At 38.1% G+C, this 23,698-nt stretch overlaps 1 long non-coding RNA gene across 1 annotated transcript in view; it reads right to left on the bottom strand.

Moving 5' to 3' along the window:
* The window catches only part of LOC134174456 (uncharacterized), a 131,753-nt gene extending 116,224 nt beyond the window's left edge, over positions 1–15,529 (bottom strand). Inside the window, exons 1-2 of the long non-coding RNA XR_009968658.1 lie at positions 14,558–15,529; positions 12,412–13,162 (exon numbers count right to left, since the gene is read on the bottom strand). This is a non-coding gene — a long non-coding RNA (uncharacterized LOC134174456). The remainder of the gene's footprint in view (positions 1–12,411; positions 13,163–14,557) is intronic.
* Positions 15,530–23,698: the final 8,169 nt, after the last annotated feature.

Genomic DNA, 23,698 nt, shown 5'->3' with positions numbered 1-23,698 from the left:
ATTTAGATATTACTATTGAAACTTACTACTATGAATACTGAACACAATCTGTGTTCCTCTTAATAGTTCAAGTAATACTTTCTGCAAACTACTTGCACAGAGGTATATCTCTTGTGCTTCACATTCTCTAACTGCAGTGCACCAGTGTCACTGCTTCCCTAATAATGAATGGGATTTGTTATGGTTTTTAGAGTAGAATTTTAATTTGCCTGCCTTCTTTTTCTGTTGTCTTAAATCAGAAGCCAAAAGCTGTTGGTATCAACAGCTAGATAATGATTTTGAGTTCCGTTCATCTTGTGGGTACTGGAGTTGACAGGTGCGCTCAAATGTCTGGAAGAAGAGAAATGAGTTTCTTTGTGTCAGATTGAGTATTAAGCCTTTTCAGGCCACTTTTAAACCTCTCATAATAAATCTCTTTGAAAACTGTTGGGATCTTCTTGCCTAGGAATTCTTCAGCCTGATTCTCTTAGATTCCACAGGAGCTAGTAAAATAAAATTAGCATTGTAGGCTTTTATTTGTATTTGTGAAGCAGTTGTAAAAACCATCTACTTCACAGCAGTTCTTAAGAGTTGACAGTCTTAATTTTTTAATAGTCTGATTCACATCAATTAACTGAAAAAAAAATCATAATGTAAACTGTATATAGAGAGCTTACTGTATAGGAGTCACAGACCAGCTCACTGAAGTATTTTTGTGGCACATTGATGCTTAATTCATCTTTGAGTCATGTGCTTGCTATATCCCTGCTACAAGTAGAGGAAAGAATTTCCAGTTCCTCTTCCTAGGTCTTGCCAGCCTTCTCTGCCTCTCTGCTGGAGGAACAGCTTAAGTGAGAAAAAGGTTTGGAGTAAATCCCTCTCTGCATTAACAGAGGTTGGTGTAGCATTATGCTGCAGCCTTCTTACCCAGTGCTTTTTTTTCTGTAGCTTTATAGGAGGTAGAGGGAGGGTTAAAAGAATTGCATGGTTTTTTTTAGAAGATGTTGTCAATGGATAATAATTTAGGCAGGGGTTTTCAGTGGCCTGCTGCAACTAATAGAAACCTCACTGAAACATGTGGAGTTAAGCCAGCCTTTGGCATTTTGTGTTCTATATAATGTGATCAACAAATAGCCCGGGTGCACAGCGCTCCATCTTTCTATACATGTGTTTTTAAAGGGTCACTCAGTCAGTCACAGGAGGGAAGTGGAAGGATGGGTGACTTCAGAGGGGCACAGCTTGCTGCGCTTACAAATGTCAACACAGAGATGTTATTTTAATGCAGGCATTTTGGAAGCTGGAAGGATGGCTCTGTGGCAGTAAGTGCAAGGAGTTAGAGTAGCAAAGCGCTGGATGAGTGAGTGTGGAGAATTTGGGGAAGCAAAGGCTTTGTGCACCTGCTGTGTGTCTTTTTGAAGCCAAAAAAATGTGCCTGGTCTCACATGTGAGATTGTCAGCATTTGTAGATGTTTCTTGTATGCTGTCAGGAAAGGAGCATAATTCTTTATCTGCAATTGTAATTGTGCAAGGAAACATTAGTCTAAATGGGAGAGCAAACAGATCAGCATTGGTCTTTGATTTTCATAATACAAAGGAAGAAAAATACTTGGTCCAAGCCTTCGGCAAGATCTGTGGGCAGTCTGGTCAGGAATTATTGTGAGTACTGTGTCGAGTGCCAGGCACCATGCTTCCTAAACTCACAGAGCAGCTGAGCAATTTGACTGTGCTTTTTGCAGGCTGGCTGCCTGAGATGTAGCCAAATTAGACAGCCAGTTTCTCAGTCTTGGTGTGTAAATAAAGGAGGGCTTTGTCCCTAAGTATCAGTCTCTTAGACTAGAGGCAAAACAGCTAAGACGAGTTAAAGAATGAATTCCCTAAACCACAAGGCACTAGGAGAGGAGCAGGGGGCGGAAATAGGTTGCCACTTTTTTTTTTTCTTTTTCTAGGGGGAGCAGGCACTCATTACACTTAATCAAGTGGAGAATAATCTGAGAGTCAAAGGCCCTTAATTATATTTTCACTTGATATGAGTTTTGTCTGACAGATCTCTTTGACAGCCATGCAGAGTGGCTCTGATATATTTAGAGCCATTTGTATTCAGTATATGAACTATTACCCACATCTCTAGGCAAAGAGTTCACACACAGAACTGAAAATTCACCTGTGCTTCTCAAAGGTGAAGGAGTCAATCCCCAAATGGCTGCAAACCATATGTATGGACGAAACTGTGGATTGCAGAACAGAGTGGTAAATGCTGAATGTGCAGAATGGCTTAATTTCCAGTGTGCAGGGCTGAGCAAGATTATTAAGAAGCCCTTTCAAGTTTAAGATTTTCCCCAGGGAGACTCCAGAAACACAGCTGCTGAAAGGGAGAGAAAAAGAAAGAAATAAAGAGACTAAAAAGGGATGGAAGTGTGCAGGTGCTGGCTATGAGCTGGATAGAAGCTGGAGGCAATATTTTGTACAAACCCAAGATAAGGCAAGGTAGCAACAGCATGGGTAGGAGGAGGCACTGAGCTTTCATCAAGGTCTTCTCTTGCTCCTGTTACCTTACTCAGAGATGCTGCAGTTGCTGACACATGAGAGAATAAAATTTGTGAATGCTGAGTGAGAGTTGAGTCGGCAGCTATAGCTGAGAAAAGGAAGAGAGAAGAAAGTATGGATTTGTTCTGACTAGTAATGACTCTGGGTATCTGTATGTGAAACTTCAATTTGGTGATTTTGCTGCATCACTGGAAGGATCAGTGTGAGTGGAATCTGCTAGCTGCTGTCTAGTGCACCTAAAGGCATAGTATCTTGGAGGGAGAGGGGTGTTTCTGGGAGAAGTAGCAGCCAAAGTCTAACAAGTGCATATGGTTGTTTGAGATAGACAAGTCTCTTAAAAGGATAAGATTTCTGAGGGGCTTTCTAGAATTTTTCCAAAACAATTAATGAGAAAAATCCTTATGTGGTGTAGAAATTGAGCAGATAATCAGGATACATGTAATTTTTGAGCTACCTGAAGCGAAGCAGATGGATTCAGGAATGCTTTGCAGAGTAAACATTTGTTTATGTAGTCTCATATATGTCACTAAATAAGTTCCAAAGAGTCAACAGTAGGGACCAACTGGTGTCATTGCTAGTATTAGAGCCATTATCTACAGCCAAATAGCCATTCAATCCTGTCACAAAGAGGTAGCAGAAACAGTCTGCTCCAGAGCAGGTGGAGCCAAGGACAGAAGCATGAGCCTAGTGAGATCTTGAAAAGCTGTGGCCATATGGGTCTGGCATGCTGAAACTTGAACTTAGCTTTTGGATGATGCAGAGGTTGCCAAAAGCTGCATTACTTCTCTACAGCAGTCATTGCTCTTCAGGATTGTTCTTGGTCTTTGTGTGTACACAAATGTTTCTCCTCTTATGCTTCTAGAGCTATTAAATTGATAAAGAAGATAGGGAGCTAGTCTGAGGCTAAGAACTGTAATCTAATTAGGTATCTTAGGCCTTTCCAGTACCTAAAGAGGCATGTTTACACTCTACATACTCTGTACACACCCCTACATACTCCTCTAGCAGACAGCATATGGAATCATAGAATCAACTAGGTTGGAAAAGATCTTTAAGATCATAAAGTCCAGCTGTTACCCCAGGACTGCCAAGTCTGCCACTAAACCATGTCACTAAGGGAATGAGGCACCTTGGACGTTGGGGACCCACAAAGCTTCAGTCCCCACCCTCCAGTATTACAAAGACAGATATAAATCTTTGACAGCTGTAGACACCCACAAGCATGGTCTGCAGGGAGTCAGGTGCATACTGCAAAAAGAAATGGTGAGTGCTTGTGGTGGCTGACTCCCTGCTAAGGGATACTGAGGTGCTGATCTGCTGTGTGCAGGGAGTCAGGAGAGGTGTACTGCCTCCCAGACCTAAGGTCCAGGATGTTGCCAAGAGTGTGTCATAACCTATCAAGAGCACAGACTGCTACTCCTTCATGTGGGCATGAATGACATGGCATGCTGGAACCTGGGCAAACCTTTCACCACTGGTTTTGAAAAGATGCTAGAAGGAATTAAAAAAGAGTTTCTTGGAAGAACATACTTCCACAGACATATCCTGGGGAAAAAAAAAAAAGACGAAAACCTGAAGATACAGAACAGGGTTATGAACAATATCCTAGTGTCTTTGTGCAGACAGTGGGATTAGGTAATACTTGTATTAAGTCCCATTCCTGCTGGCTCCATATTTTAATGCTGACCATGGAGAATAAGACCTTCTTCAGTATAATTGTTTTTCTTAATCACCTATATGTATTATGAATCATATCTGGACATAATTGTATCTGGACTTTGACATGCATTTACTCTGCTTAGACTGCATATAGGGCAAATCTTTTTCTTTACCATTAGTATTCGGAATCATATTCTTATTTAAAGCTTCATTTTGAATTCTTCAGCAGCTTTAAGTAGACTGAAAGGCCAGTGCATCATTCATTAAATTTCAGATGATAGTTAAAATTTTGAAAAATGTAATATATTTTGTGCCTGTTTTTGAATATTTAACAAGAAACACCATGAAAAGCTAACAGTTAAAAAGAAATCAGGTTCTTAATTATTTTAGGTGTTTTCATTATTGTGCTAATTAGTTCTTCTGCAGAATAAATAGGTGAGTTTCAGTTAAGGCTGGAAATGCCCAGGACTTCTGGAGATGAATTAATCTTTCAGAAACTTTCAAACTTCAGGATAAAGTTTTCTGGAGTAAAAACTCAGGTCTATAATATGTTTGAAAATAAATACATTTTTAGCCAGCAGTTTTCTGTAGCCACTGTGCTGTGATTACAGCCTCTAAACTCATGAGAAATCATTCCTTCCTCTATTAAAAATTTGTGCCTCATATTTCTCTGTATCATGGAAAGGAATTTTTGACCCGTAGCAAGAACCTGATGATGGAAAACTTGCTCATCAGAGCGTTATGACAGCATAGGGCACAAGAAATTGCCTGTGTTGGTATTTGAAGATGCAAAGCTCTTCTGTGCAAAGGGCAGGTTCCATCATAGTGGGCTGCTCCACTTGTTGCCATACCTCAAGATAGACGTGGAAAATGACACTCAAAAATTGCCAAGTGTTGCAAAAGCAGTCATTCTTAACAGCAGAGATGTGTATAAACAGGATATGTTGTAGTGTAAGTAGTTACCTGCCATATGAGTGACCTTCAGTTTAATATGTGGTTGTCTGTATTGATTTTATCTTACAACATATTATTGAACAGAAAAGCAAGATGAGCCAAATCGCCCTTACTGTTCTTGTATGCTGCAAGTCTCCTTATGTGAATTAGGAAACCAGGAGGTGACTCTATAAAAAGAATATTTAGCTGGGTTTTTAGATCATCTGCCAGATTCTAATCTCTGTAGGCATAGAAACAGAGGTGTTTTTTTTCTTTGACAGCCACGCATCTGAAATTAGAGTTTAACTCCTACAATTGTCAAAATAGATTTTCTGTGGTGTCAGAGCTTTTTCTAGCATCAAAAGAATATTCAGTTGAAGTTTCATCCCCATCTTATGAAGACTTAGGTTAGGTTTTTATATAGAGTGATTTCTCATCTTCAGTTAGAAGACTAGGTGCAGCTTTGTATGCCCCCAATTATTATAATTTCTCCTAAAGGAAAGACAGTTTAAACCCAGTTAGTTTCAGTGATGTGTGCCATTGGAGGTTATGTATGTATACTTACCCAGCTGTAAAACATGTGTTGTCAATCAGTAGCTGGTACTCTAGATATCTTTTTACCAAATTTCAACTAAGGACAACTGAAGCAGTTGAAATCTTCTGTGCTAACGTAGATCAGAATTAAGATAGTTGTTACAAGAAAACATACTGCTCAGCCAGGAGAGGTAGTCCAGTGAATTTATACCTGAATGTGGGTAAGGAATGTTTCAAATCTTCTTCAGTAATTTTTGATAGAATCTTTGCCTCTTTTTTTCTCCCTTCACTGTACCCAACTTCCTAACAAAATGCAGCTTGGATATATACATGAAGTTGATAAAAAATTAAATCAGCACAGCTAAGATGATGCTAAATGCTTTACTCTCTGATTGACATATTTTATCCCATGAAAAGATGAAGCAGCAGCTTCCAAAATTCCCATTTGGGACTGTGCTATATATATGATGTGTTTGGTAGCCAGGTAGATGATATAGAGAGGAAAGGTCATATGAAAATATTAAAAGAAATAATTTCCTCTCTCTCTCTGAAATTCAAATTTTGGACAACAGTGGGCTTTTAACAATGTGACGATATAGAGTGCAGCAAACATGCAACTACAAGCATGAAAACAGTTTGGGCAAAGTAGAAAAACCTATTATTTAATGTGTTTAGCTGACCACTAGGAAATGATATTGCTCCATTTGTTTTAAATTTCCTGGACATCTTATCTTTCCTACAGTAAAAATTGGAGTGTTAGCATTTCTTATTTCCTTCACTGTAGGTAATTGAAATGTATGCATCAAATTAAACTCACCTCCCACACTGGCAGTCTGTCCATTTGAGATCCTACTCTAGAAAATCAATTTTCCGTTTTGGAGGAAGAGCAGGTAGAGATCTTAGTCATTTTGTCTGTCATCCTGCTTCAAAGCAGGATCAATTGTTCTTTTTTCGTCTCTGACAGATGAGTATGTAACTCCTCTTAAGTATCTCCAGTTATGAAGTCTTTGCAGCATCCTCAGGGAAATCTATCCTAAGCTTAAATATTCTTACAATTAGAAAGATTTTCCTAATATCTAACCTAAATCTCCTTAGCTGTAAGTTAAGCTCATTAATTCTTGTGGTATCCCAAGTAAAAACGGTGCACAGATTCTTTCCTTCCTTTTAGTACGTTAAGACTATTACCAGATGTCTCAGCCTGTGCCTTTTCTGTAGGCTAAGCATCAACAGTTAATTTAAGCTCCTCTCTTAGGACAAATTTAAGACCTTTGATCATTCTTCTGTTTTTTTTTATTTTTTTATTTTCATCTTGAATTCTTTCTTAAATTCTTTTTGCAAGTTCTTAAACTTTTTTCTGGAACAACACTGATCAAAACAGGTGCAGGATCTTAGGTGACATCTAGATGAACTGTTATTTTTGGAACATAGCATATTTTTGTGCCTCCCAGGAAATTTTTCCCTTTCCTGTAAGGGCATGGTATTTGCTAAGTTGTAAACAACTTCTGATCTGCTATAACCTTTTGATCAAGTCTTCAGGATTCCTAGTTAGCTGACTTTTCACTATCATTTCTTTGTGCCTCTCAATTTCTTTGTTCCTTTTGAATTGCCTTCACTTTTCTAGATTTCTTCTCCAATTAGTCATACTTTTCTGGGGAAGTTTTTTGTTTTGGGGGGGGGGGCGTTTGTTTTGCTCCACTGCTTTTATGTTGTTGTAGATAGAACTTTCTGCACTCCCGTATCTTTTTCAGAATAAGATGTGTACTCTCTATAGCCCTGTTACTGAAACTGACGAACAGTGTGAGAACCAGTGCAGATAGCGAAGGAACCTGACTTGGTGCTCCCTCTCTAATGGTGGGTGCATTTCCATCCTGTATAGATTCCCATCCTGTATTAATAGTATACAGTTATTAGATGAAGCTAGTTCACAGGGCTTTTGTTTTGGGGGCTGTTTTTGTTTAGTTAGGTGCCCCCCTCCATTCCACCCAAGCTTGCCCATAAGAATGTGTCAACAAGCCTGCAAGTATCTGGATGTTTAACATCTTTATTACTTTTATTTTTATTCTTCTTTATCTCCTTTTCGCTTGTGGGGGGTGGGTTTTTTTTTGGGTTTGCTTGGTTTTTGTTTTCCGTGTGGTTTTTTTTGTTTGTTTTTGTTTTTTTCATGTGCCTGTTACCTTTTTATAGAAAGAAATTAAATGTTTTTCTGGTGACTACTTCTTGCCAAATCTGTACTGGCTGTTTTGTGTTACCCAGAAGTTTCTAACTAGCTTGATTACTTGTCTCAATATTTTTTCAGGAAAATAGACTTCCCTGTAACTGCCTGACCCTTATTTTCCCCTCCTGTTTTTTGAAGTTAGGCGTACCATTTTCCCTTTTCTTTTTGTCCAATACTTCACCAATGTCATGAGTTATAAATGATAATTTATTTTGACTTTGCCTCAGTCAAATCTCTAATGAACTAAATCCACCCTAATTGGTTTGAAAATATTTATCTTCTCTAAATCTAGCTTCTCTAGATTGTTCTTTCTATACTTTATAGAGATTCAATTATGCCCTCATTTATTGGTATTAACTGTACTAGCAACCTCCTTGACATTATGTCACTAGTACAGACTGAAGCAGAAAAGAGATTAAACTTTTTGGCTGTCCCTGTTTTCCTCTTTCTTGCTTTTTTGCTTCATACGGTTAACAGATCAGTATCAGCAGCTTGTTTATATGTGTCCCTCTAATTACTAATACACTTTCAGAATTATTTCAGCTCAACTCTTATTACCAGCTCTTGCTAGTGGGGTCTACATGCTCTTGAGTTTTAGACTTTGTGTGTCAAAATGCATGAAGATAAACTTGCAATGTACTTGTACACTGCACTGAATACCTCTATTGACAATAACTTACTCTAGTTTCAAAGAATAGGCAACTTTGCACATACTGTATGCTAAAAATGTGAATGTCTAAAATAATGCAGTGCCATCTCCTTTAGCTTGCATACCCTTGAAAATGTGATGAAATTGGCTCCAACTACCCATTTTAAAAGAAAACTAAACAAAAAATAACTATATTCAAAAATTAATTCTTAAAATGAGTAGAAACCAACTTGCAACATTTTAGGACATTGCTGTCACACATATTAATTGTTCTTAAGCAGAGCATAAACTACACCTCCAAAACTTCACAAATTGCCAACCACCACAACAATTCTGATGCGTATTCTAGTGAGGCCAGATAAAAAGGGGGGGAGCAGGCTGTAGTAAGGACAAAGAAGAGCAGAGCTCCAGGGCAAAGTAGTTAATTACAGAATGGTTTGGGTTGGAAGGGACCTTAAAGCTCATCCAGTTCCCACCCCTGCCATGGGCTGGGACACCTTCCACTAGACCAGGTTGCTCCAAGCCCTGTCCAACCTGTCCTTGAACATGGCCAGGGATGGGGCAGCCACAGCTTGTCTGGTTAACCTGTGCCAGCAGCTCAGCACCCTCACAGGGAAGAACTTCTTCCTACTACCTAACCTAAATCTCCCCATGGTCAGTTTAAAGCCATTCCCCCTTGTCCTGTCACTACATGCCCTTGTAAAAAGTCCCTCTCCCTAGTTTTTGTCGGCCCCCTTTAGGTATTGGAAGACTATTATAAGGTCTCCCCTGAGCCTTCTCTTCTCCAGCCTGAACAAACCCAGCTCTGTCCTCAGAGGAATGGTGCTCCAGCCCTCTGACCATCTTCATGGTACTGAGGACCTGCATTGGTATTGAGGATATGAAATTCACACTATAATTATTTCTGGGGTTTTACTTCATACTAGTTTTAGTCTGGTGCCATGGACTTCATGCCCATGAGTAAGTGAACTATACAGAGTACTGGCACAGAGGATGTCTTTTACTGGAATCTCATGTGAGGGAAGTATAGTCCTTGAGGTTCAGAACTGGTCTTCTGGCTGAGCAGAGGATGTATGGGCAATCGGGAGGCTTGCTTCAGAAGTGAAATTCTGATGCAAACTGAAATGCTGATGTTCCCATGGAATGTTGTGTCTGAAGACGTGTTATTTTGCTGGAATCATCCTGTACTTTGAAAATCAGTTGAATTAGATTGTTACAATATTTTCTGGTTGATTGAGCCTTTGTTAGATGTTTCTCCATTTCTCAAAGAGCTCTTTAATCTGTCCTTGTTAATGATCAATTTGCTCTCAAAGAATTCAAGCAGAATTTTTCTATATTGTGATGGTACTGTATAAAGCAATCTCATTACAGAGCCCAGGCAGCAGCATAAAAAAATAGAAAAGGAAGGTTTTACCTACTGTGGTATACTTAAAGAAGTGGAAGGACAAAAATCTTTTATAAGAATTTATATTTTTATAAAATAAAACTTTTAAAGAAATGCAAATGGAGAATATGGGTTGAAATTCTCTTCTGGAGAAACATGGCATCAAGTTGTGTATGTAAGAACATAGCCCAGACAAAACTGTCCTTCAAGTTCTGAGAAATTCCAAAGATTTAGTGTTCATTTTCACCAGAGATGGATTTGAGTCTGTCATAAATTCAAATAACCTTTAATTTGATGTAAACTTAACAGAGATTCAAACTTGGATAGAAATCCTGGAGCACTTCATGTGGGTTTGGCACTCTAGAACAGGGAAGACATTGACAAAGACCAAGGAGTCCTGTAGAGGGTTATCAGGGTGACTGGGGTTGCATCATATGATGTATGATTAGAAACTCAGAGTGCTGCACTTGTTCAGACCAGAGAAGACAAGGACCAGGGAGGATGTTACTGTGATCTACAGCTGCCTAATTGCAGCGTCCTGATGGAGATGAACTTGTCTCAGAGGCATAGGTCAAGAGGCAACAGATTGGAATATGGGAAATTCCACTTGATGTAAGGAAAAACTTTCACTGTAGGAGTGGTAAATTATTGGAATGAGGCTTAGAGAGGATGTCTGTTCCTGTAGATGTTCAAGACTTCACTGAACACAGCCTTTGGCAACCTTCTTTAGCCACATTTCCTTTGTGTGTTGTTCTGGACTAGAGACCTCTGGAGGTCCCTTTCAACTTTCTGTGGTTCTGGGCATCACAATCCAAACACAATTCATTCAGTTTTATTGCACCTTTGCGTTTGTAAGTTAGAGTACATTGAAATGGTCAGCGTATCTGAAAAGACCTTTGGAATGAAATATTCAGGAAGGTTTCTTGGTCAAAAAGCTGAAGAATTTCAGGTAGACAGGCAGGCTTGTAGGTACTTCTAAAGCCAGACAAAACTCAACTACTAGGCCGCTCCAGTCTGTCCCTGTGATTCTGAACTTACCTTTTAAATTGGCCTGCAGCTTATTGAATGAAGGGCAAACAGACTTCTAAGCCAAGAAATATAAAATGACATAGACTGTGCTCATAACCATATTAGTAAATGCATATACTGCATGATGATGAGCCCCAGAAGGAGCTACATATTGAAAACTGAATTGTCTAACATTTGTATATTCACCTCATCCTTTTATATACTTGATTAATATCTACACAGTTACTCTTGTGGATGTACCTAATTTTTATTCTTTTTTAGTAAAATTTTGTAAAATATGGCAATTAGCATTTATAATTTCTGCAAGGTTTATATACTTTTGTGTATAAATTTTCTAATCTATTGTAGATGCGTAAGGTTTTTTTCAAAAACTTAAATAAACATTTAATTAAATAAAGATTTTATCTTCAAAATGGAGTCTACAAATATCTAATCCCAAAGCTACAGTTTCTCAACCTTCCTCCTCTTCTGTGAGATGTTGCTATGGTTATTACCCTGCTGGGTAGTGAAATGCAATAATTTGTTTAGCAATTCCTCTCTTCCACAATACTGTACATATATATAGGAGGCTTGCATTTGTGAAGTGCATCAGTGTGACAAGTGTGCTGTTTTTTTACAAATCCTTCTAATACAAGTCATGGTTTGTAAAACACATGTATTTTTGGGTTAGTAACTGAAGTTCTTATCCAGCAAAACCAAATTTGTCTGGTAGCTAAAATAAGTTTCTGGAGAGCTGTTCCAAGCACTTCCTTCCTTTTCCCCTCTCTGCAGAAAATTTTGCTAGAAGGGGCAGTCGATATATTATATAATGTAGTTTTGAATTTTTAGGGCATTTTTATTAGTTAGATAGCAAAATAAACAAACTTGAAAAAAGGTTGAGTTGTTATTGAGGTTTAATTAAGAGTAGGAGTATTGCACTGAGATCTGTTTAAGAAAAATAGAAAAAGAATATTCTTGTTGCATCTGTTATGTTTCTGTGTGATCTGACTTGCTTCAAATCTTAAAGCATGACTGTAGTAGAAGCATCTTCAAAATGGCACAATATTTATAAGCTGCTTAGTTTAAAGGCTTCTTGAAACAGTTTGGCTGCACTGAACATAAAGAATTTTAAAATGTAGAGGAAGGTTTTGTCATGGCAAACAGGATAAAAAGTTTGGGGTTTACTTAATAGATGTGGGGTTTAAAAGGATTCAGCTGCAGAGGAGCTGAGTATGATCATTGTGTTAAGTAAAGAAGATGCTGCATTGCAGAGGTGGATTTCAAGGCTTAAAAGGGCAAAGAGAAAGATACTGGTATTTAATAAAAAGATGCGAGGAAATAGGCTGCAATAAGAGTGAGTTTTATTTAGACAGAAACCCCAGCAGACTGGTATTTTGGAAGTATAGCAGAAATCAGTAATGTTTTTTTTTTAAATTATTATTTTTTCCCTGTCTTCAGAAATTCACAGGAGACCAGGCTTTATGTCACCTTACCAGCAGTGTGCACAGAACATGTCACCATTTTTCAAGGCAGGGAATGCGTTTGCATGTGATAAAAAGTTATAGGCTAATTAGGCTTTTTCCCGGGAGTTTCCCACCTCCACATGGCAGCTAGTTGGAAGGTGTTAGGTGTTGCTTTTGTGATTCCTTCCAGTACATTAGAGGTTGAACAAGACATCATGCTCTTGTCCACGGATGAATCTTCACCTTCAATATTTTGTTACTGTTGGTGTTTGTTCTTGTGTTACAGAAATTCTGTATACTCTTGCCCAACCTCTGGCTATAGGACCAAGCAGTTCTTTCAGCATGCTGTTTTAATTTTTTAACAACTTAAAGTTGGAGTATACCTACTAAATGTCTACTGTACCACTTTATGAAGTCATGATGTGGTTATTTTGCTGTGGATTCTCCTTAGTTTCATTCAGTCTTGTCATAATGTTGCAAGCTGTGTAAATTCTACCTCTTCCTTTGGGAGGCCATTTGTTCTGTAGTCTGATTAATCCCACAGTCAGGTCAGTTCTTCATATTATTCAAAGCAAGTATTCTTAATTAACCCCCCACCACTTCTTGCTTTGCATGATCAGCAGAACATATTAGAATTGATTGTCTATGGTCAGTCTTGTTGCTTTTTGCATATTGTAACAGATACTAATTCAAATGATGTCGAGTGTACTCTGATAGACTTTCTTCTCCTATATCCTGTTGCTCCTCGCAGTTCACTGATGCTTGTAGGATGGAAAAACTCTGGAGTCCATTTTCTGTAAGGAAAAAGGGATGAATGGCTGAAAAATAATAATAAAGTAAGGCATTAACCTCTACATGCAGTTTTCGAAAGACTATGGCTGGTTCTACCAGGAAGTGGTCAGCTAGTTAACTGGACTTAGAGCTTTAGCTAGTTCCATGTGATTTGGGGGAAGAACTAAGGCAAACTGACTGAGATGTTGTCCATGTCCTGACCTGTCCCCTCTGCCCACACTGAAGTGTAGAGTAGTAACAAACAATCCCTGTACAGTGAATGAAGTAAGGGTCATGGAAAGGTGAATGAAAACAAAAATAATTTATGAAAAAGACATTTATGAAAACATAAATAGAATTTAATCCTGCACTTCCCCTTTGCATGTTTTAGTACTTTCTTTCAGCTACTTGTGCATTGCTAGGATTTCAGCAAACTCTTCTGTTCATTTTTATAGGATGAAATAAGTGTTTTACTGTATATGTCTGGAATTTTCTTCAGTCTTGAAAATAAAGTACATCTGTCAAATGCACCTGTCTTTCTGTACTGAACTGTCAGAAATTGAGACATAGCTCCCACAAGTATAGAGAAGCTGTTCCTAGCACCTTGACTTACTTTTCCTTTCTAAACTGCCCAGGATTCTCCTATTTTATTTGCCTCACAGTCATATAGTACTTTGCAGTAGAGTGACTTCTCACTGAGCATTCTGGACTGTTACCTTCACTGAGGTGTTTCTGTATTATCTCTTCATCTGCACTGGCATAAGCCTGTGGGAGTTCTCCCCAGGTTTCTGCATACTTAGTCTAATGTGCACAATATTACAGAAAGTGAAGCTTTGTGTCAGTTTGGTCAGTATGAACGGGTTTTGAAATTCCATTAGTTTCCATTATTTGATTTTTCTAAGTCTTTCATTGCCATCTTCTGTGTCTTCTCGATTTTCCCCCTCATTTTTCCTCAACTAAACAAGATCAGTATAGCTTAAACATGGGTATGTGTTCTTAAAGTTAAGGAGTTTCAGGGAATAAGCTTAAGTGAATGGCAGAGTTAGAATATGACTTCCTACCTTTGCATTTTATGCAAAGTAGAAAAAGTACTAAAGATTCTTTCTTCCAAAATATTAATAGCAATGGTCATATGGAGAGGAAAGAAAATGTTGACTACAGTCAACCAGTTATAATTATGTGGATGCTATATCTTACATGTTGATGTTGAAATTATAATCATGTTGATGATTACAATCAATAGAGTATAATTGTGTTGATGTTATGTGATGTTTTATGTTGATGTTGAAACTGTAATTGTGTTGATGATTAAAATCAACGAATTATAATTATGCTGTAAGTTGGATCAGATTTCTCATGGCTTTGCACACTCAAGTTTGATATATCCGCAATGGTAGAGATTCTCCTTTTCCACTCACTTCAGTTTGGCTCTGTCATTTCTACACCTCCCAGTAGGCAGTTCTAGAAAGCAGTAGATCTCCTTCCTGCTCCCGTCCTCTAAGCCTTGTCTGTCTGCTTCAGGTTGAAAAAAACAACTCTCAGTCTCTCCTATGTAATACGCAGTATCCACTGCCTACATTGGTAGCTCTCCACCTGACTTAGTCTGGTTTGTTTGCCTTTTGTACCTAAAGCCTCAGATGTCTCCTGTCTCATTGCTTGGACTTGTGTATGTCCAGTTTGCTCAGTGTGAGTCAGTCTTCCTCCACTATGAGTAGTACTTCATTTCGTGTCCCCCAGGAGGTCTGTGAGTAGACCTTGCCTGTTAAGATTAATCCTCATTGAGTCCTTCCTATATCCCCTACCACAGCATCCTTCACCTCACTGAGCAGTGGGCCTGTATTTTCCTCAGTTTTCCTTTTGCTCTTACTGGACCCATAGAAACTCTACTGTCCTTCATCCCTCACCAGTCATGTTTCTCCATGATTTGTGTATGTTGAGTGGCTTGGACATCAGTGCAGCATAACGGGGAGTAATAGCACAATATGGTTTGCTCCATGTGTGGTGTAGTTAGACCACATTCCTAAAGGTTGCATGGCAGTCAACATAGGCAATGAGCAGCTCCTGCTGGGTGGTGCAGAAGAACTAACATATGCATTAATGAAGGGGATCATATCAGATAATGCAGTAATGTAAGATGTATGATCAGAATCCAGAAAACTCTGTTATGTTTTCTCTAAAATGAGTTTCACCCTTAGCAGACTGCTTTGGGGGTTGAGTGTGTGCAGATAAAATACAGGTTTACAGCGTAAACCCTGGATACTGAGACAGAGGAAGTCCTTCGAACTGTCACTCAACAAGTAAAACATTAAAAGCTTTTTTCATCTATTCTTTTGACAACTGTGTCTTAATGGCCCGGAAAAGATGTATCCAAGCAAAAATGTAGTAGGACTTTAGAATCGTAACGGAATTCAGTCACTTCTTGCCTCCAGTTATTTGACATCCACGCATACTGGCTCAATGCATTACACTGAGAATATGTGCACGACTTCATTAGTGGTTTCATGTTAAAATCACTAAGCAAAGGATGGAGATTTAATTTTTCAGTCTTTATGTGGAGAAGGAAATTTATTAAGTATTTTGGGAATATAATTACTTTGTTAGCTATATTTACATCAGTATATATCATTTTATAAGAAACTATTAAACTCAGCAGTAAGAAGTGAGTATATATATAGTTATGCTTGTTAAGTAGGGCTGTGAACCGACTTCATCATCAAAGTATAGGTACACAGTTTCAATGTTCTCATTTTTCTTAAGGAACAAATCCAGTTATTCCCCAGTAACCGTGAAAAGCAAGGTTAAAATTCTTTTCTCCATGTAGAGTTAAAGGTTGGATCCTTTAGCCTCAATTAAAATGATAATGGTAATGGAAGAATGGTATCTTATGTATTTGTAAAGTTAAATTTTAATCTGAGGGGTTTTTCTCTTCCTAAAATATACTTTTGAAAAAAATGATATCATGAAGATTAAACAAACTTTGGTTATGGCAAACCTTTGTCCTTATCTTACTGTACAAACAAGAAATTTTACTTGAATCTTCTTTTATTAGACCAGAATGAAAGTAAAAATTGTTGAACAGAGGCTTCACATAGTATTTCTGACTTTGCAGCATTCCTATAAATCAAGTCAGAAGACCTGTTCTGGGTTCTTTTTTGTTTTTTTTTTTACTATCTTTGTGCATTAGAGGAACAGGAATTCCAAGGAATTGCCAAAAAATCTAGTGTGTAACACATTTCTGCTATTGATGTTTAGCAAGTTAATATTACACCTCAGTTTCCCTGCCCATAACTGGGCATTATGATACCTATCTCCTGCAAATTGCTTTGGGACCTTTGATTATGAAAGTTGAATATGATTATTTGTTATGTTTGCTTCCTATGAATATTCTAGTGAATGTGTTTCGCAAGGGGATGATTAATTTTCAACAAATATCAGAGACCTGAGAAAATGAGTTTGTATCCTCATAAATATAAATGTTCTGTTTCAGATATTGAGGAAATGTGACATATCTGTATTCCATACAAATGAAGCCAGTATTCTCAGATGAGGAACACTGAGCCCACATGTGTTAATCACATGTTCTTTTATGCCAAGAGCTGTCAAGCCTCCCTCATGCCAAGAGGGAATGATTGTAAGGGAGGAATATATATATTTTTAGATGAAATAGGGAAGAGACTTATATACTTAATTTACTAAGTCATGGTTATTCCCACATCTTACAGAGGTAAAACATATTGGATGTTTACTCTTATAAGTTTTAAATACAGAAAGAGTACATTCTGTCAGTTTGCATGGTGTGAGATAGGTTGTGACTATTCTGCACATCACAGATGTCATTTGAGTGTAACTGTAGGGAAAACACTGATTAATAAGTATCTATTCAGGAAGGCTTGAGTTGTCAAGAAATCAGAAATCTGTGATATGCCTTTATAGGTTTTTCCTATATGGTGGTTAGTCACTGTCACTGTGAGGAACATTTGCCCTACAGCTGAGTTACTCTGCATTGCTGTTGTTGTCCCTTTTCTCTCCTTGAAGCTACTTAGGTGGTAGCATCACATAACAATAGAGACCTCTTTTACATAGGTTAAAGATAACAAGTCTTTGTCTACCAATAATAAGACGCAGTTTTTTAACCTCACAATCATATTTGTTATGTAGAATCATAGAAAACTTAGGGTTGGAAAGGGCTTTAAGATCATTCAGTTCAAGCCCCCTCTCCATGGGCAGGGACCCCACACACTAAACCATGTCACCCAAGGCTTTGGCCATCCTGGCCTTGAACGCCGCCAGGGATGGAGCATTCACAACTTCCTTGGGCAACCTGTTCCAGTGCCTCACCAGCCTTACAGTAAAAAACTTCTTCCTTATATCCAATCTAAACTTCCCCTGTTTAGGTTTTAATCTGTTATCCCTTGTTCTGTCACTACAGTCGTAGAATCATAGAATAGTTAGGGTTGGAAAGGACCTTAAGATCATCTAGTTCCAGCCCCCCTGCCATGGGCAGGGACACCTCCAACTAAACCATGTCATATAAACAGCTAGAAAAGCATGGCGCTTAGGCTGCCCTCAGATACTTGAAGGTTGCTCTGCGGTCTCCATGCAGCCTTTTCTTCTCCAGGCTGAACAGCCCCAGCTTCCTCAGCCTATCTTCATACAGGAATTGCTTCAGTCCCCTGATCATCCTCGTGGCCCTCTGGACTTGCTCCAACAATTCCATGTTCTTCTTATGTTGAGGAAACCAAAACTGTACACAGGGCTCCAAGTGGGGTCTCACGAGAGCAGAATAGAGGGGCAGGATCACCTCCTTCTACCTGCTGGTCATGCTCCTTTTGAAGCAGTTCAGGATACTGTTGGCTTTCTGGGCTGCGAGCGCACACTGAAGCTGGCTCATTTTAAGTTTCTCATCAACCAACACCCCCAAAGTCCTTCTCTACAGTATCACTTTGAATCACTTTTCCACCCATCCTGTAGCTGTGCCTGGGATTGCCCCTACCCAGATGTAGGACCTTGCACTTCATACTGAAACTATAGTTTGCTATGTATTTAAACTTTTCTGCTAATTTCTCATCTGTCCTTAGAATTGTGATTGCAAAATGCTGTGTAGTCATATGGACTGAAATGTTGTCTTGTTCTTACTCTTCTTCTTTCTTTGTCAGATGCTGAATTAGGGTTTATTTTTGTCTCTAGCATAATGATGGAGTATATAAATTCATTTCCACTTATTCTCTATTTCCTTGTCAGAATTGCAGGTTGTTTTTCTTCAATCTGTCATTTGTTTGGGTAGGACCTATATTCTGTGCTCCTTGGTCTATAATTCTGCTTCATATTTGTTTCAATGCAACTTCCTCGAGAGATGAAATCTTTCCATATAGTTTCTGTCACTGTGTCATCCACAAATTTTATTAGGAATATTTGTATGGGTTTTCAACTGTGTGATCAAAGCTACTCTTGTTTTGGTGATTCTTTCCTTCCTACTTCCTGCTCTCTCATGATTACACTGTGATCTACCAGCATCTTTTACTAAATAATGACTTGTGTGTGGTTATCTTTTAAAAATATAAATTGATGTAATGTGTTCATAATTTAAAAACCAAACAGAATGATGACAACAGCAACATGCTTGCGTAGCTGTAAGTGAACACAGTCGTGCTGCACTTCAAGGACCAGGAGCTAAGAAGCAAGAGCAAGAGGGACCCATCTCCATTTGTGCAAGAAGAAAAAAGATTATAGTTTTTATTACAACTTTAATGTCTGTGCCCAGGAAACAAGGAGCAAATAGCAAGACTGGTCAAAAATGAGTTGCATCAGCAGATTTGCTTCGGGGCTAGCCCTGAATTTCATTGCTGGTATTACTAAATAACTCTTTTCATCAGCAATGAAAATTCAGGCCTCCCTAGAAAATTCATCCCTCCCTACAGGCAGAAGTAAAGCTGCCTGTAATTCATGTAAGGAACAATTTCCATTTCTAGTGATGGAACACCAGGAGCATCACTGATATATAGGGAACAGGAGCTAAGGAAAGATGTCAGGTAGTCTGAAACAAGGCAGTAATGGAAGAATGTTGATGTGAGATTTCTCTAGGATAACTTAAAAGTTATTTTCTCTTATGGAAGCTTAATTGAATACTTACTATCCTGTGGGCAGGAAACACTTGTTCCAACCCTCTCTAACAACCTGAAGATCAGTTGAGGCATCTCAAAAAATCCTGAACAAAAAGCCTACCAAAGCAAGCCAGCAGGCCAGGGAGCTTTGTAATTTTGTCAACATACTTTTTTTTTTTTTTTCCAGAGGTGTGAATAGATATTGAGTTGTGCCTGAAATGTGTGATTGTTTTGTCACTCCTGCTGCACCAAGGGATTTTTTTTGGCAGTTATCATTAAATAAAAACTGCCAGTGAAAGAGTTGAGCTAGAGGAACTTGTTTGAAAGAATCCTGCACCAGTCAAACTTGCTTAGCCCCTTAATCCCTTACATTGGCAGTTGAATCCAAGAGACATGTAGTAGTGCACAGAGGAGCTATAAACAAACAAAGCTTGAAGCTCTTGGCACCTAAAAAAAAAATTGCCTGTTTCTTGTAAATACATTGCAATAAAACAATAGCTGCTGAGCATTAGCAGAGAAAGAAATCAGCCATGAGAAGCTCCAACTAGGTGGCCTTCCATTTGTAGGGATAAAACACAAGAAAGACCTTGAGATAAATCTTGCATATGAAGTTTTTGAGGACTTACTAATAAAACACACTGGTAGAAAACATGTACAAAACTAAACTAGTTGGTAATTTCAATTGTAGAGTATTTGTCTTAGACACTGAGATGATTAATTCCCTGCAATTTAAATAGCTTTCTTTGCTTACCTGTTGTACCGATGCCTTACCACCCCTTCTTAGCCCATAATCGTGCACATTCTTCAACCTTTTTGCTGCAGAATCTGGGAAAGAATTAAATAAAATTAGATGTCACATTTTTAAAGTACAGTGCTGACAGCAAGGATTCAGTCTCATAATTAAGAACGTTTCACTGTGAATAGTTTGAATATGCTGTTAAAAATGCAATGCAAAGAATTTTTGTGCTGACTTAATGATGCATATACCTAAAACTGAAAAAGCAGCATTTGAAATTGTTACGTTTTAGTGGATTGGAACTCTACTGCATTAAAAACGTTACATTCCTGTAAATACAGACTGAAGCAGAAATAATACATAAATAGATGACAAATAGACAAATAAAATTTCTTTAGTTGGCTTCTTTATATATGCAAAAGGTATTTATTGGTGGGAACAACACTATGTTTCTATAACCATTTTTTTTTTTACTAAGTGTGATGGACAGGGAAGGAATTAGGAGAAAATTATAGGAAGAGATGAAACAAAATTAAGCTGTTTAAAACTGAATTTGCTTGTTATCTTTTGTACTGTAGTTTGTCTTTCTTTTGATTTAGCACCCCATACATTTCCCCTTCTGCCCTCTTCAGTTTAGGTCTACTCATGATGCTTTTAAACCATTTCACTGAGTCTTACTTTGATAAATTAGTTAATACCAGTTGATAAACAGGATGGAAAACTAGTTCATGAAATCTCTCTGGTTGTGAAATCAAATTATGAATGCCTAGGATACATCTTCATTAGCCCAAAACTATCATCATGATGGGAATACTAGTTTGCCTTTGTTTTGCTCTCAATTATAAAGTAAGATTGGCATGAGGCAGAGAGGGTAGCACAGGTGAAGAACTGGGGTTTAACCACGTGTTTTCAGTAGGTAGACAAGGGCTTGTCTGAAGTAGTAGACCAGATGTCACATCAGAGAGGAGTATTCTTGCCTCATAATTTTAAAAAGTAGGAGAAAGAAAAGCTCTAGAGTATATGATGGATGTATGTGAGAGCCTTGCAGGACTGTCTTAAACTTCAAGTTACTTCCCTGTGCTTAGGAAACTGTGTGGGAAAAGTATTAGGTGTTGTGCTTCTGCAGCTTGTTTCATTTGTATAAAGCTACTCCTTGGAGTGGTTAGTAAAACATATGCTGGTATGCCTGTGGGGTGAGGATTGTAAAATGATACCCTGTGAGAGTGTGTAATACACACAATCTTGTTAGCAGTGGAATTTAAGAAAACCCATGTCCAGCCTGCCCCAGGTGACTCTGCATCCCAGGCTGCATCATTTCCAGAGCACACAGCATCCCCCAGCACGAATTCTGCAGGGTGAGGCTTCCCTTGTGCACCCTCTTCTTCCCTGCTTCCTGAATAGTGTGAGAACTGGAGGGCATGAAGGCAGCAACTTTTTGATATCTATTCACCCTTATAAAGCAGCTCTGCTAAATCAGTGGCCTTTCTGAACATTTTGTGAGCTTAATGAAGTCTGGAAGCAGCATAGACAGCAACATTGTCTCTAAATCTGTGTAACTATACTGCGGTAACATAGCCTGGGATCTTCTGCATGATGAAGTATCCTGTGGGTACTCAACATGTGATAATACCATTTGATGTCACCTCTCGTAAGATACAGAGTTTAATTTTCTTCTTGTTGTTCTGAGAATGATCCCCATGGATCATTCCATACTGCCAGAGAGGTGTTAAGTAGCCACTGCAAGAGACTGAAATTCTCCCAGGCAGTTCATGTTCTGTACTGGCAACAGAATACAGACACACCATAATGTGCGATTAATATATGATAATGTATATTAATCATGTGCCTTACTGCTATCATCTCTAGAGTTCCAAGAAATTATGATTTGTTGTCTAAGTGTGAACTAAATAGATATTCCCTATTTATTTTGCAATACTTGGAAAGCCCTCAGGTCAGATTGATATTTTAATTGTGTGTTTTCCATCCACATCCAAGTTTTGTTCACTGTTTTGCGTTCACTACATCATAATTTTGTCCTAGAATTCATGGGGGATTTATTTTCATTTACGTGAAGATTTCTTCATGCTGTTCTGTCAGTGAAAAGGCGACTTAAAGTGGGAGTAAATTACACTAATGTCCAGTGCTGTTATATTGTCACAGAGATGTAAAGCAGTATTATTGTATTTGAATGTTGTGTCCATGTGCTCACTTCAGTTCTCAACAAAAAAAATTCTCTCCTTAGTTAAAAAGGATACAGCAGGAAGTAGTGAGCAAACTAACTTAGATTAATGGAAATGACAGTAGCTCTTTTTGTTATGTGCCTGATTTAAGCCAGTAGAAGAGAACTTAGTACTATTATCAGTTTCCTAAGCAATCATGTTCCCTGGGATGACTATATTGCTACCTCAGTTTAAGTAAAGGCTTAATGAATAAAAATTGTGGGTGGTCTCCTCTCTGGTATTGTAGAATAGTGAATGTATGTGAGTGCCTGCATGGGCTCTCTAGCAGTATGAGGAAAAATGATTATTGCTCGTGAGCAATGATGGTTTATTAAAAAGAATTGCTTAGTTCAGAGAGGTATTATCTCAGTACATTTCCAATTGGATTTCTTAAAAATCCCAACCAACCAATCCCCCCACAAGCACAATCCAACAAGAAATAAAGTTGATGGGTGGGACCTGTAATGCGTTTAAAAAAACTGTGATTTGGTATTCAAGCACTATATGATAGGAGAGCTCTTTAAATCCATTTAGTGTCTTCCTACCTGCTGGGTTTCATTTTAGAATCCAGTGCTGTCACTAGAGGGCAAGGAAGCTGTTCTTTCAGTCTTTAATCTGTATACTCCACTGAGTTGATTTTCATTGAAACCAGCAATATCTTCCCTTTCATGAAGGATTACTTTATGAGACACTCTGAGAATTTCTGATCTTGATTTTTTTGAGTGCTGACTGATAACCAATATTTATTTTATGAATTATCTCTCTTAGTAAGAATATTTGAAGTGAATTTAATATGAATTATGAATAATATATTTTATCACCAAAAGCAATCACTAATAGTGTAGTATTTGATGTTCTGAATATTTCCTTTACTATACAAAAGCTTTCTTGCTGCATGTGGAGTTACATTACCTGTTTAAATTGTGGTTCTAAATATATCACTTTGTCTTTTGTCCTACATATAATTTTACATGCTCACTGCAAAGTGACCATGTTGTGGTTTTGACAAATTCAAATTAAATTCTTAGAGTTAGTGTGTGACGTAGGTGTCTGTGGTGCTAGAAATTTCAAAAGTCAGCTTCACAGATGAGTTTTCCAGCAGTTGTGTAAACTCAGAAGTCAGTGGTTGGTTCTTGTTTTTATGGAACAAGTAATTTTAAGAATATGTTCTGGCTGAGTTCATATTGAACTTTGGAAGGGAAAAAAATACTTTTGTGATACTTCTAAAAAGCAAGCATGGCAGTGTAAGGAAAGAAAATGGTTATGCACATGAGAAAGCTTGTAGAAGGGTTGGAGGAAGTGAAATCAAGTAAGACACATTTCCCTCATGTTAAGTGAGTTTGGACCAGTAGCAGTTCTGACCCTGTGAATTTGTACAGCATCTATCACAGCAAAGTTATAGCCCTTTGGTGAGGACTCCTAGATATTCCATAATATCAATAGCACTGTGCCACTAAGTTTGATCCTGAAAAATCCACTGTGCAGGCTGGAAGGGCTTACTCT

The sequence above is a fragment of the Pezoporus occidentalis genome, unplaced genomic scaffold (genome assembly GCF_034315485.1).
Source record: "Pezoporus occidentalis ecotype Australia unplaced genomic scaffold, CSIRO_AGI_Poc_V1 ctg60, whole genome shotgun sequence".
In the NCBI taxonomy this organism is placed as follows: domain Eukaryota; kingdom Metazoa; phylum Chordata; class Aves; order Psittaciformes; family Psittacidae; genus Pezoporus; species Pezoporus occidentalis.
The sequence above is the reverse complement of the archived record's forward strand: the minus strand, read 5'-3'. Positions and strand labels throughout refer to the sequence as shown.